The sequence below is a fragment of the Dipodomys ordii genome, unplaced genomic scaffold, assembly GCF_000151885.1.
Source record: "Dipodomys ordii isolate 6190 unplaced genomic scaffold, Dord_2.0 Scaffold2, whole genome shotgun sequence".
In the NCBI taxonomy this organism is placed as follows: Eukaryota; Metazoa; Chordata; class Mammalia; order Rodentia; family Heteromyidae; genus Dipodomys; species Dipodomys ordii.
The window spans coordinates 28,026,440-28,040,708 of NW_012267218.1; the positions used below are offsets into that span (position 1 = coordinate 28,026,440).

At 40.1% G+C, this 14,269-nt stretch overlaps 1 protein-coding gene across 3 annotated transcripts in view; it reads right to left on the reverse strand.

Moving 5' to 3' along the window:
- The window catches only part of Rad51b (RAD51 paralog B), a 527,314-nt gene that overhangs the window by 13,672 nt on the left and 499,373 nt on the right, over positions 1-14,269 (reverse strand). Inside the window, exon 10 of one of the 3 annotated variants that reach the window (XR_001175093.1) lies at positions 10,587-10,711. The exons of the other annotated variants lie outside the window; for them this stretch is intronic. The gene's annotated coding sequence lies outside the window, so the exon portion shown is untranslated. The remainder of the gene's footprint in view (positions 1-10,586; positions 10,712-14,269) is intronic. 3 annotated transcript variants of the gene reach the window in all.

The following is a 14,269-nucleotide window of genomic DNA, read 5'->3' on the forward strand; positions in this document are numbered from 1 at the left end:
TGAAAGAGAAACAAAGGAGGAGGCTGCAATGCTCGGTAAGAAATGTACGCATTATCCTGCCCATGTAATTGTAACCCCTCTGTACAGTATGTTCACACATAAAATAAAATAAATTAAATTTAAAAAAAAGCCTCCACCCAGGTCACCTGTCTCAATCACTATATTTCAGAAGTTTTTGTCACCAGAGCATAGTTTGAACTCTCAACAATATTATGACTCTTGAGTCTCAGCTTTCTAAGTGGAATTATTATAAGGATTGAATTAAGAAAATAAAATGCTTGTCACATAGCAAGGGTGTAATAAATAACAGGAATATTTCCAATCAAGTCGTCATGCATGCTTCCCAAATGCCCTGTCACTCTTATTTACCAAAAAACAACATACTTTGTTTTTACCAGAAGGAAGCCTCCAACTGAATATCAACAATTTTTATATCTGCTCTGAAGTTATCTGATAAATGTGCTCATCATTCTTAGAGCCAATGAATAGACTCAAAAGGTGGACACTTAGGGCTGGGAAGGTAGCTCAGTGGTAGAGCGCTTGCCTTGCATGCCTGAGGCCCTGGGTTCGATTCCTTAGCACCACATAAGCAGAAAAAGCCGGAAGTGGTGTTGTGGCTCAAGTGGTAGAGCGCTAGCCTAGAGCTGAGGGACAGCGCCCAGGCCTAGAGTTCAGGCCCCATGACCAGACACTAAAAAAAAAAAAAGTGGACACTTAATGCTTTCATGTCAAAAGCATCTCATTTGAAAACTGAGGTGGATGCATGATGCAGCAAGGTGATAGTCTTGTTTGCAGTGTATCTGAACGGGGACTCAAAATTTGAAAAGGAAGACAAACCAATGGGGGACCAACACATGGTTAGCTGTCCAATGCAATCCACAATCACAGACGCTGCAGTGCATATGTGATGAAAGAGAGGGGTGAATGTGCATATGGCTTACAATATGAGTTTTTTGCCACAGCACCACTTCTGGCTTTTCCTGCTTATGTGGTGCTGCGGAATCGAATGCAGGGCCTCATGCTTGCAAGGCAAGCATTCTACCACTGAGCCACTTTTCCAGCCCACAATATGAGTTTTCATTTACTTCACACATGCTACTAATGGGAAGGTAAGTTTTAGCTTATTAGTTTTAAAGGAATGTAAGTGATATATGTTATTTGTCTTTGTGAATACTCAGTTACTTTCCTTTTCTAGATTTGACCCAATAATACTCCCTGCCCTTGTGCTTTTCTGCCACTTAAACTATGAACTATCCTCTCATAAAGCAAATAACCCCCAGCAGATAATTATAGGCTGTGCTGTTTTAGATGATCATCCATCTCATAAACCTAGGGTATTTTAACCCATGTGTTATTCCATCTTCTCTAGTGCATAATGTTCTGCAAAAGTGCAAGAGGCTAGGTGCCACACACACACACACACACACACACACACACACACACACACACACACACGTGCGTGAACTCTAGATCCCTAGCAAAAAAATTATGGTCACAACTCAGTTCTGCATGCAGTGTGTGGAGTTGACTCTGGAACTCTCTGGGATTTACAGAAATATGTAACTTTGCAAAGAACAAATGTAGACACATGAATGAGAAGGCCTGGGGCTCCACGTGGTCAGTGTGCCGTACTGTGAGCTATTGATCTCCCTTCCCACAAATAGCCAGGTTGTTTTTCTGGTTTTCTTTATATTAGACCAGTTCAACTTTAACTATACTCTAATGTATATTCATTCTCCTTTCTTTATTCTTTCAAGGAAAGTGGTCACCAAGATTTTTAAAAGTTGTTTGAAGAACATTTAAGGCATACCTTATACATTCTACTGGGTTGCAAATTCCACTCTCCATTATTGACCTCGTCCACTTATCCATGCACTTATTCAGTGTGCAAATATTTACTAGGCTCTTTCCTTTGTGCTAGGCCTTATTCTAGATACAGGCGATATAGCAGGGGACAAAACAGAGAGTTCCCTGATGTCACTGACAGGAGGCACAGGTAAACATTTAAGCCCTTGGCTGTTTTCCACATTGATGTTCTATGTGCCTTTCATTCTTGGGCATTGACTCAATCTATCAACTTACATTTATGGAGTACCCACTCTGTGTCAGGCAGATTCAATTTACCCTGTGTCAATTTGCACTTATAAAGACAGCCATCTGTTCCTACTTCAGTTTATTTCTCAGATGCATGCTCTAAATTCTCAGTGAGACTGAGACTATAGGCATGTTCTTTGATCTTTCCTTTATCCCTTCTATAGAGAAAGCCCAGTCAGGGCTTTGCAGTTGTGAATGTGAATTGTGAGATGATTGCTGGGCATTTTCCTCATGGTTCTTTATTTTAGGCTGTTGGCGTGGAGGTTTCTTCCAATTTACAAGTGAAAATACAGAAGCCTAGGTTCTCTAACTAAAACATGTCAGCAGCTATTGGCCTCTGGGGCTCCTCATTGGGCTCCATCCTAGACACTCTCTCTTCCTTTTATGACCTTTCCTCTCAGGTAGCTGACAGGACTTCTCCTTAGTCCAGAAGTGACAGCTGGCTTCAACCTTCCAGTGTTATCTTCCTCCAGTGTGTTCATTTTAATACAAGACTCTTTAGGGAGAGGAATGGCTGGAGCTCTGATGGTAGAAAGTGCATTAGAACTGGGGCAGGGGCTGCTAAGGATTTGAAGAAAACCAGCACCACCAGCAATCATTCATCTTTCCAACTACCCTTCCAGGTAGGTAGCTTAGGAATGCTGAAGCTGGATTCTAATTTGAGCTACATGGTTCAATAGTCTGTACTTACAGAGTGTGATGGCAGTTCACATTTGGCACATAAACAATACAATTTTTGAGAGTCATACATCAAATGAAGTAGAATACATAATAGCAAATACAGAACTTTTCTGTAGGAAGGACACTGAATGATGTAAGGCAAAGAAAGGATTGCACAGGGCACTATGTGTTGTGTAAGCTGTTCATGGCTTCCATAACGGCAGTCTTTCACGTCTGAATGTCCAATCCTATCTATTCTTTCTACCTCAGGCAAATGCGCCCTTCCCAAAGTTCATGCTGTTTTCTCCAGCCTAGGGTCATCTCTCTTTAGTCTCACTCAGCATGCTTCAACTGAACTTCTTTAATAATGCTATTGATTGTTGTTTCACAATTGCTTTTTTTGGCATTTGTTTTTTGTTTTGGTGCTCGTCTGGGGCTTAAACTCAGGGCCTGAGTGCTGTCCCTGAGCTTTTTTTGCTCAATTCTAGCTCTGTACCACTTGGGCCACAATTCCATTTCTGGCTTTTTGGTGGTTAATTGGAGAACAGAGCTGAATTGCTTTTCCACCCAGGCTGGCTTTGAACTTCAATTCTCAGAGCTCAGCTTCCTAGGATTATAGGCGTGCGCCACTTCCAGTTCATGTTACCTGATGCTTTATCATCACCAATGATGACACCATCACACGGCTGCCACTGCTGTTAGTCCTCCCCATACGGTACTACGTATATAATCGAAGCTCATCTATGAAATGCTAGAGTGGATGACTAAGTGCACAGATTGTGACCTGCAGCTGCTCTACTGACTTACACTCACTCTAAGCTCTCATCTGACACCCTTTCTGTAAAGCTAGGGGATGTAGAGAATGCCGTAGAAAAGAGCAGACTGCTCCGTCTAGTCCTGCCAAGATTCTCAGCTTGGGCAGGGCCCAAAGTCAAAGCCTTTGGATCTAGCTTGCTATAGCATCACATGTTTTTCCTGGTCTGATCCCATTTCTAAGCGGCTCAGAAAATGGAAAAGGAGCCACAGAACAGAAAGTGCTGGGCACAGGGAGACCAGGCTTTTTCCAGGATGGTGAAGCCTTCTAGGGATAGTACTTATGTCGTCCTTTGAAAGTATAAGTGTGCCATCAACTGGAGCAACTCAGCCCAGCTCTTCTCCATGGGTGACCAGGATGTCCAGTGGAACATGGATGTCAAGACCCTTAGGGACAGGCTATCCTGCAGGCTGTTTTTGGAATTCCTGCAATAGAGCCCAGTCTCAGGAAACAGTGAGTTTAGCCTATGTGGCCTAGGAAAGTGGACACCAATAGGCAGCCATGTGCTGGGAGCAAGCTGGCACTGAATCTTGCACTTTCTCTTCCTCACTTCCTATGCCAGGAAGCCTTCCTTTAACACTGGTGATGAATATTTCCTCTCCTCCATTTCCTTTCCCTCCCACCCACCACCCCAAAGCATACATTGCTTGGAGGCGAAGGGCAGAGTGAAATGGTCTGGCAGGGGAAAAGTGTAAGCAGAATTTCTTCATGCAAGGGTGGGTGGTCGGGCTAGTTTTCTGTCTTGCTCTCTGTTATACAATGACATCATAAGATCAGCTGAGAAGACTAGGGTGAGGAGCAACTGAGGGAAATAGTTCAGAAGTATGACTCAGTACCATCCACAATTTCCTGTTGTGCTAGATTTTTTAGTTCTGTCTCAGCCTCCTCCATGATAAGCAAGATTATGTGGTTGTTGAATTCAGTAGTGATAAATATATCTGATACTTTGATCTGCATGCAAGGGTCCTCTGAGAAGCTTGGGAGAAACCACTGACTCTGAAATGCCCTTCAACTGGGACCCTATTATCTCACTTCAACTGGAGTTCTGGGCTCATAAAAACCATTGCTAAATTAAACAAACCTTTCCTCTAGTTATGCCAAGTGTCTGCGACAAAAAGCCTGCATGCCTGGGTTTCTCCTCCTTGTCCAAGATTTAGAAAAAGGTTGTTGTCTCAGCTGCTTGGGAGCCCAGAAAGAGAGCCAAGGAGGCAAACAAGCCAGTTAGTCTTGCATCAGATAATTGAACAGGCTTTTGATAACCTTCAGTCTGCCCCTTCTCTAGGTTGAGGTGAACTCACCAAGCTAAGGGACAGAGGGGAGGAAATATTCCAGACAGGAAGATCTGAGACTGGAAGGAGGCCATAAGATCAGGGAAACTTGAAGTACACTTAGTGATCCCCACAGGAATTCCCTCTCATTGTGCTGAGAGAGCTGGAGGGAAGTGTGGCAGGGGTCCAGCTCCCAGACCGTATCTGGATCTTAACACTGATTAGAATCTGCTTCATCACTTGGAAAATCAGCCTCTACTCAACACTAAGGCCTCAATACCAACAACTTCCCAGGCTCAAGGGGAGAGCAAGAAAGAGTTGAATGGCAACTAAGCTTCTCCAAATAGAGGAGTACAATCTGTAGAAGTCATATAGTACTAGAAAATGGTGGGGTAGCAACATGAAATGTATTTGAGCAGACATGAATTTTATTCACTTTGACCAACTTCCCTTTGTCTGTAGCCATTAGGGGGACAGAAAATAAGCTAGTCTACATCCCTAATGGAGTGGAATTCTAGACCTTGAGAAGAATCTCCTAGAAAGTTTACATCTGAGGCTATAAAATCTTATTCCTGCACAGAATATTGTAACACTTCCCTAATGACTGTTTTCAAAATGTTTACTTATTACATATTAGGTTCTGAACATGCATAAAGTTATTGCCTAGAAAGGAGCTTACTTATTGAAGAAAACATTAATTTCTTCAAGTCAGTGGAATAAAAGGTCTAGTCAATTATAAGATAGTGATAGTTTGAGGTTAGAACAATATCTTCACTTTATCATTTTTGCCCAACATTATATTATGAAAAATTTCAAGCATACAATTTGAAGAATCTTATAATAAATATCCATGGAAGTAAAATTTACATCTAACATTTTTATTATATTTGTTTCTATCACATATATATTCATCTGTCAACTCATTTTTATTGTTGTTGCATTTTGAAGTGAATTGTAAACATTGGTTCATTTTCCCTAAATACCTGCTCATGATGTAACTTTGTGTTTTGTGGAGATTTGTTTATACATTTAAAAAATCATGTTGGGCTTTTTTTTTCAACTGCCTTTACATGTGCTTTGAAAGTATTAGTGACTCTTTCCAAATTTTACCAGAGTCAGAGAATGTAGTGACAATGTATCTATAGTAGCATGCAAATCTGCACTGTAAAAATATAGACCATTAATCTTTAAATATTAATGTGTTTCACTGATAAAATTTTCATGCAATAAAATTACTTTTAGGGCTGGGAAGGTGGCTCAGTGGTAGAGTGCTTGCCTTGCATGCATGAGGCCCTGGGTTCGATTCCCCAGCACCACATAAGCAAAAAGGAAAAAAGCCAGAAGTGGCGCTGTGGCTCAAGTGGTAGAGCGCTAACCTTGAGCTGAAGAGCTGAAGGACAGCGCCCAGGCCCAGAGTTCAGGCCCATGACTGGACCCCCCCCAAAAAAAATAAATAAAATAAAATAAAATTACTTTTAGTAAGGCATTCAAGCTATAAACTTCCTCTGCAATTACTTTAACTATATCACATAAGTTACAGTACATTATACCTCTACTTTCATTTTCTCAAAGTATTTTCTACCTTCCTTTGTGATTTATTTTTGATCTGTTGCTTATTTGAGAACGTTTTTGTGTGTTCTAAGATTTGTACACATTTTAGAATTCCCCCAAACTTCCATCTGTTATTGTCTACTAATTTCATTCCATTGCAATTAGAGAAGTTTGTATGATTTCAATTTATTGGGCTCATTTTATAGCCTAAGATATAGTTTATGCTGGAGAATATTCCATTTGAGAAGGATGTATGTGTGTGTGTGTGTGTGTGTATTTGTTGTTGTTGGGTGGAGTGTTCTATAGAAGCTTATTAGTTCAACTTGATTTATAGTATCCTTCCCTCCCTCCCCCTTCTCTCTCCCTCCCATCTTGTCTCCCTTTCTTTTTTTACAGTACTGGGGCCTGAACTCAGGGTCTCAAACTTGCCAGGCAAACACTATACCACTTGAGTCATGCATGCCTTCTTTATTTTTCTACTATTTTTTTAATGTTAGAAACTTTCTAGAATATAATTTTATTTAAAAAATTCTTTTGTTCTTTCTTATACTATACATTTTGAGTTATTTTCCCAGTGCTATTTTCTTAGTGAAGATTGATATTAATTTTGTGTGTGTATGCCTGCCTAGGCACTGTTCTTGACCTTAGCGCAAGGCTAGTAGTCTACCATTTGAGCCTTACCTCCACTTCTAGCTTTTTGGTGGTTAATTGGAGATAAGATTCTAAGGAACTTTCTTGCCCAGGATGACTTTGAACTATGATCCTCAGATCTCAGCCTCCTGAGCTGCTAGTATTGCAGGTGTGAGTCACTGGCACCCAGTTGATGATAATATTTTAACTGAAAACTATTTAGTTAGGTTGAACCACCTTAATTTGAGCACTTCAATCTCTCTGGGGTTTACTTTCTTCATTTCTAAAGTGAGGACAATAAGCTTCACAGGCTTGTTATGAAGACAAATGATATGAAAAAAAATAATGACAAATATGGCATATCATAGAAAGCTAAAAGATATTAGTTTCTTTTCATGGTGGAGGGTGAATCCTTTAGGAGCAAAAAGGTTAAAAAATTAGTATTATATTTGTTTTTATACCAAGAGTTAACATAAGAATAATCAATTTCAGCTCTCTGTTCATTTCTAGCTCTCTGCTCTCTCTCTCTTTTCTAGCTCTTTTCTCTCTCTTTCCTTTCTTTCCTCTTTCCTTTCCCAGCCACGTGGAGTGCCAACCTTGCCTGGTCCCAGCAGGTCTACTGAATAAACCTACCCCTTACCTGAAAAAAAAAAAGAATAATCAATTTTTTTGTCATTTTTTTATTTTGCCATTTCTATTTGGAATCTTCATTTTAGCTCCAATTTAAAAAACTAAATATTGTAATAGATAATTTCAAGTGACAAAGACCTCCTCATTGCTTTCGTTTATCTTACAGAAGGACTATAAAACTAACCAGAAAACCAACATTTATAGGAGCTCTGTACAGCTGTCAACACTGAGCTCTCTGGACATCCAGTTAGGCAGGCTTGACTATCCAGCTCCATCAACAGACACGCAGGAAGCTGCAAGCTGGATCTCCTTGTCCAGGCTTATTAGAAAACACTGCCAAGGCAAGGCCACACTAGTCTTCAAGGGTCACAGAAGGAAGGCTGTGGTTATATGATTATTATAGTAAAAAGATGCCAGGAACTCAGAGGGTGTGTCTGAATTCTGAAGCTGCCTATTACATCAGGCTTGGGCCACACAGGATTTTCTTCAGTCTCATAGGAACTGATTCAAAGAAGGCAACATGTTTCTATGTAAAGAGGCTGGAATTTGGGCTTGACACATCCAAAAACAGCTGGTCAAGTGGAACTGGCTTGTGTAATGTACCACATCCCTGGCCCCGCTGTGATGGGTGGAGGAACCAATGGGAGAAATCAACATGTTCTTTCTTCTAAGCATGGTCAAATTAATTCTCCCTGTTACCACAGCATTCTTACTATTTCCCTAAAGTCTTCCTCCAGTGAAAACAAAAAGGACAAAAAATGAACACCAGGCGGGAGTTCAGAGGAGATGAAATATGTAACAGAGGAACAGAGAAGTACCTTTCCTTCAGAGCTGGGACTTAATCTAGCTTTAACTAGCCTTTGTAACAAGCTCAGTAAGATGGAGGTGAGCTGGAATTTTATATAATAACTTCAGTGTGGTCAGGCATTACAAGGAACCTGTCAGCTTTATCTTTTGTCTTTCAATGTGACTGTGTCTAAAATTCATACACACTAACTATAAACAGAGTGACTCATTCATAAAAGCATTGTTGGGAAATTATAGTATCTTTCATCCACAGAAATAGGGCTACAGATTTGAGTAAGTCAAGAAACAGGGATCTGCATTAGGTCTTTAGAAAGAACTTGTTTAGAAGAACTTTACAGCAACCAGATTGGATATATAAGGAGTTTTTCTGTTCTATCTCTTTGTGAACCCATCAGATTACCATTTGGCAGCCTACTTCAAATATCACAGCTCTTGGAAGACTGTGGATAATCATAGTGATAAGAACTAACATTTATTAATTAAGCTCTCTACCGTGTGCCAGGCACTATTTCTAAGGCATGTAATCCTCATATCAACCCTATGAGGTAAATATTATCATCCCCATTTCACCTATAAGGAAACTGGCATAGACCAAACAAGTCTACCCATCAGAAAACAAGAGGAATTGACTATTTATATCATGCCTCAAACTTTTAACTTGCAGAAACCTGAGATCAACAGGCCTACCAGGCAATCACTAACAAGATCTGACTTGAGGATACCAAAAGGTCCCTTAGTTAATATTTCCTCTCTCTTAATGACTTGTTAGGGTCTGAACTTCTCATTAGAATTCTCTATTTGGACTCAGTCTGCATAGTCAGGAAGTCTAGCTGGTCATACACACACACATACACACACACACACACACACACACATCCCACCACCACCACTACTACCAGTAAGAACACATTTTTGTGTGTATGCTAGTCCTGGGGCTTGAACTCAGAGCCTGGGTACTATCCCTGAGCTTTTAAGCTACCTACCACTTGAACCAGAGCTCTACTTCTGGCTTTTTGGTGGTTAATTGAAGAGAAGAGTCTCACAGACTTTACTGCCTAGGCTAGTTTTGAATCTCTATCCTTGGATCTCAGCCTTCTCATGAGTTATCTTGCCTGGAACACACAGCCTTGACACTGAGAATTCAGATGAATATCTATCATCAAAGGAGTCAGACACTGTGTCAGGTAAAATATTCCTGGGTTGGAAAATCTTGACAGGGTCTTTGTAGGGTCTGGCATAGCCTGGCACAAAGCCCGCAAAGGAAGGGTGGTAGTTGTTAAAGTTTTCCTGTTTTAGTCAGCATGCTAGGAATAGCTTGGCTCAGAATTCCTAGGGGCCCTTTATAGCCCTAGAAGTCTCTCTTATCGTTAATGGTGACTAGCCTCCACTACGACTGTGTACCAGTCTTGCTACGGAACACCTTCTTTTTCCTTCTCATGCTATGAATATGGCTCTAGGTGGTTCTGTTATATAAATAACATACGTTCATGATAACAAGTCAAGCAATATGGAACATTAGGGGGAACAAAACAAACCAGAGCCTTCTCAGCAATTCTGTATAAGGGAAACTTCACATCAGAACCTCCTTACAGAACAATGTGGGCAAAGTCCAGAAGATTTGGGCATTAAAAGGCCTAAACCATCTAGGGGTCTTTCCAATGAGAGCTTCGGTCTGTCATCCCTTTTCCAGGTAGGTTCCTGGCTCCACTGTGGCCCTGAGATTGGCTTACTTAGGAGGCCAATAAAGTAGAACCCTCTCTCTGTTTCCAGGGTTTAGGAGTAAACTAAAGCTCTGCCTAATTACTTAGGGACAAATCTTTCATCTCCAAGAAGAGAGCTGCAAGAGTTCTTCACTGTGTAGGCCTAGTTCTTCTAATAGCAGGAGGAAGCCTGAATGAGATATAAATACCCTACTGTCGATTCCCACCCTTTTCCACACACACAAATATGCTCTCTCCCTCTCATGCACCTACTCACGCATGGTCTCGTGGGGGGACAGAGATTCATCCCCAGGGATCCAGTCAGCACTGAGATCCTAAAGGGTACAGGGGGTGGGGAAGGGCAATGAAAACAAAAACAAAAGCCAGGTTTCAGCAATAGAAGCCTTCCTCAGAGGGCTCGGTCCTCCTCACCACAGCTGCAGAACCTCTGACTGTTGGGTCAAAGTCCTGGATGAGGTGAGGAGTCCTAGCTTGGGGCTGGATGGGGGTGGGTGTTAAGGCACTTCCTTGTTTGGAGTTTGGATTCATTTGGTGACCTGGAACAGTTTACTCTGCTTTAGTTATTAATTTTAGTTTAGTTTTTTTATTTTTTTGGGGGGGGATAGTGCTTATGATCAAACCTAGGGTCTTATGTATGCTTAGCAAACCAAGGGTTCTTGCATTTGCTAAAGCAGTGCTTTACACTGAACTATGTATACCTCCAGCTTCATCTCTCCCTTTAAAATTTTACTGTAAGACAGGCTCAGTTAAGGAGGTCTCAACTAAAAGACATTTAAGAGCAGTAACTAGTTAAAAGATCTGCTAGGTCCAAATCAGTACATAATGACTCCTTTTTATAGAGTCTTTGTAAATGTTTATTTACTGTGCTCTTTGAGGTCCCAAGGTGAAAGGGCTGGACTAGGTTAGGGACTAAGCAGAGCCTAGCTACCAAGTTCATGCTAAGTCAGCTACTTCTGAAGCTGCTGCTGCTTCTTCGTTGGATAGAATTTTATTGTTGTTGATAATGATGTTCAAAAATTAGAAATAAAATACTTCCAAGTTTTCCTAACAGGAATTTAAGAAACCAAAAATTTTATTCATTCTAAGGTCATCATCCTCTTGACCTCATAGATAGATAGATAGATAGATAGATAGATAGATAATACCACCATACTATGGAATACTATGTTTCTGTGACAAAGGATTAGTAACTAGATATACATGAAGAGGTTGTCAGCAATGTCTAGATTATTTTTAAAGCAAGTTATATAACATTATATATGTACATATATATACATGTAATACTTACATGTATATACATGTACATATAATGTTATATATACATGTATATATACATATATATACATGTAAGTATTACATGTATATATATGTATTACCATAAGGGAGTGGCTCAATTAATGTATATGTCTACACATATACATTTTCATATGTGCAGAAAAAGTATTATAAGAATATATATCGACACAGGATTTTTTCTCTCTTACTCTCTATTATCCTATATTGCTTGTAATTAGTATGCATTATTTTTTGTTTATCATTCTAGGAAAAAACTATACAACAACCTCCTCTCCCTTATGCAGGTAGGGAAAGTCCGGTTAAAGACAGATCGAGTACGCTCCCCTATTCGGTCAGCCATCAAGCCAGAATAGGCAATTTGTTCTTGCCAGAGCTTTCCTGTGCAGCAGGCTGTAGCCTCAGTGAGAACTGAGTGCCACTGAGCACTCTCAGGCCAGAATGAAAATACAAGACCTTAAAAGGGCACACATACTTTGCACTGATATAAAACTGTATTTACAAGAAGTATAAGCAATGGTTACTTAGAACTGAATGACTTATTTTATGTTATATTCATTCAACAAATATTTACTGAATATCTTCTATGTTCCAGGTACTGAGCTAGACATGAGGGAAAACAAAGACAGATACGATGAAGTCTCTGCCCATAAGTAGCTGAAAAGCCCAGCTTTGAGGTAACCCAGAAGGCCTTGGGAATCCAGAAGATGACACATGCTTTACAAAAAAATACTTTACTTCCTACCTTTTTGCTTGGGGTAAACAGCAGTCCAGGGCCTTACTGGATTAAATACCTATACTTGTAGCTTCCTCAGATTAATGTGACCAATATACAAAAGAAATGACCTGGTAGAATGTACAGATCATATATCTAAATAATTTTAAAGTGCTTTCTTCCTCTGTCAGACAAATAAGAACTGCATGCAAAGCAAAAGTCTTCACCAATAAATTGCAATTCTTTTTGGTGTGTCTATTTGTGCCAGTCCTAGGACTTGATCTCGGGGCCTAGGCACTGTCCCTGAGCTTTTTTTGCTCAAGGCTATTGCTCTACCATTTAAGCCAGAGCTCTACTTTCATTTTTTTGGTGGTTAATTGGAGATAAGAGTCTTTTGAACTTTCTCCCTTGCTTGGGCTGGCATCAAACCATGATCCTCAGATCCCAGCCTCCTGAATAGCTAGGATTATAGGCTTGATTATGGTCACCTGGCTAGAATGTTTTTAGCATCTTGAAAGCCATCGTCTGTTCCCTGATACATATTTTTTACATCCTTCAACAGATCTTCCTCCATATGGGCCAATTTCCTGCTTTAAGCTCAACTCTGTCTTCCTGATCACTTCCAAATTGGACCCTGCTAAGTAAATGTGTCAGAGCTACCTTTACTTCTTGGACTGTTCTGTCTACACTATGAATTCCACTGGCACTCAGCTCAAAAGTTATCCTCTCTTTGACTCATAAATTGACATATTGAATTGAAATTTCTTGTACAACTATTTAAAGACAATACAAGTCATTCTCTGAAGTCATATTTCACACTCTCAGTGTCATATAGCTGTTCCTCCTTATGTTTTGATGAGATCTCAATTGCAGAGTAATTTCTAACTCTTACTCATAAAGCCTGACTGGACCAGGTTAGCCATTCCAGTTGTGCAAACACTGAAATTCTGCCATTCTATTTGGCAAATAGCTGCTGCCCTTAGTTCTCAAACACCCCAAGGCAACCCCAGGCACAGGACTTTCCTATGTGACCCAACCACTAAGGGGGTATTATTTGCCACTGTGTGTGTGTGTGTGTGTGTGTGTGTGTGTGTGTGTGTTTTGGCACTAGAACCAACACTCCTTGCCCCGAGGCCTGGCATTCGTTCTGCAAGGTCTCTTCCTATGCAGTCATTAAATATTTTTACTATCCTCTTGCACATCATACTACATTATGGTCAGTGGTTCTGACACTGTACCAATTTGGCTAGATTTTGAAAATTAGGTTTTATTCGGCTTTGCTTTTTCCCCCCACAATCTAGTCCAGTTACACAGAAGATGCTTAGTAGGTATCAGCTTGCTATTCAACCACATTTCCAATATGATTAGTAATTTCATCTTACTTATTTGATGTCACTTTTGAACTGGAAAGAATATTTTACAGCCCATCATTAATGATTAAGTGAGACTAACCAAGCAAAGGCTGTATTTTAGCAGTGGAAGCAATGACATCAAGGACTTCCATCCAGTTTAATACGTGCCAAAGAAGAATGGCCAACTAAAACCCAAAAATGATTTTTAATTGCTTTTAAGTTGAAATTTAAAATTTACTCTTTTTCTGAACTTTTTTCAAATAGCTGCATAAACCAGCAAAATTATTTAATGCTACTTAATGTAAGTATCATGCTTTTTTCCCCTCTCCTCTCTGCTATGGTGGAGGTGAATAATGAAAAGGCTAAAAGGACACCAAGAAGAGAAAGAACAAAGGAGGAAAGAGAGAAGCAAAGTAATGGACAAATTTAGAAAAAAGTAAACCTAAATAATCAGAATTTGTCTTTGCTTTATAGAGGATATGATCATCAATTTAATGATCAAGGTTCTCATTAGAATTCTCTGTCTTTATATTAGCATGCAAGTCTGAGCATCTTACTGTATGCATTACTTTTCCTGGTAAAGTAATAGAGATGCAAGTCGGGGGGGGGGGTGTAAAAAAAAACTCAAAAAGGGAACTTACTCGGTTGCATAACTGGAATGTTTAGAAGTAACTGATTTCAGGTAGGGTTGGATCCAAAGTCTCAGATGATGACCTTAGAAGTGCCCCACCTGC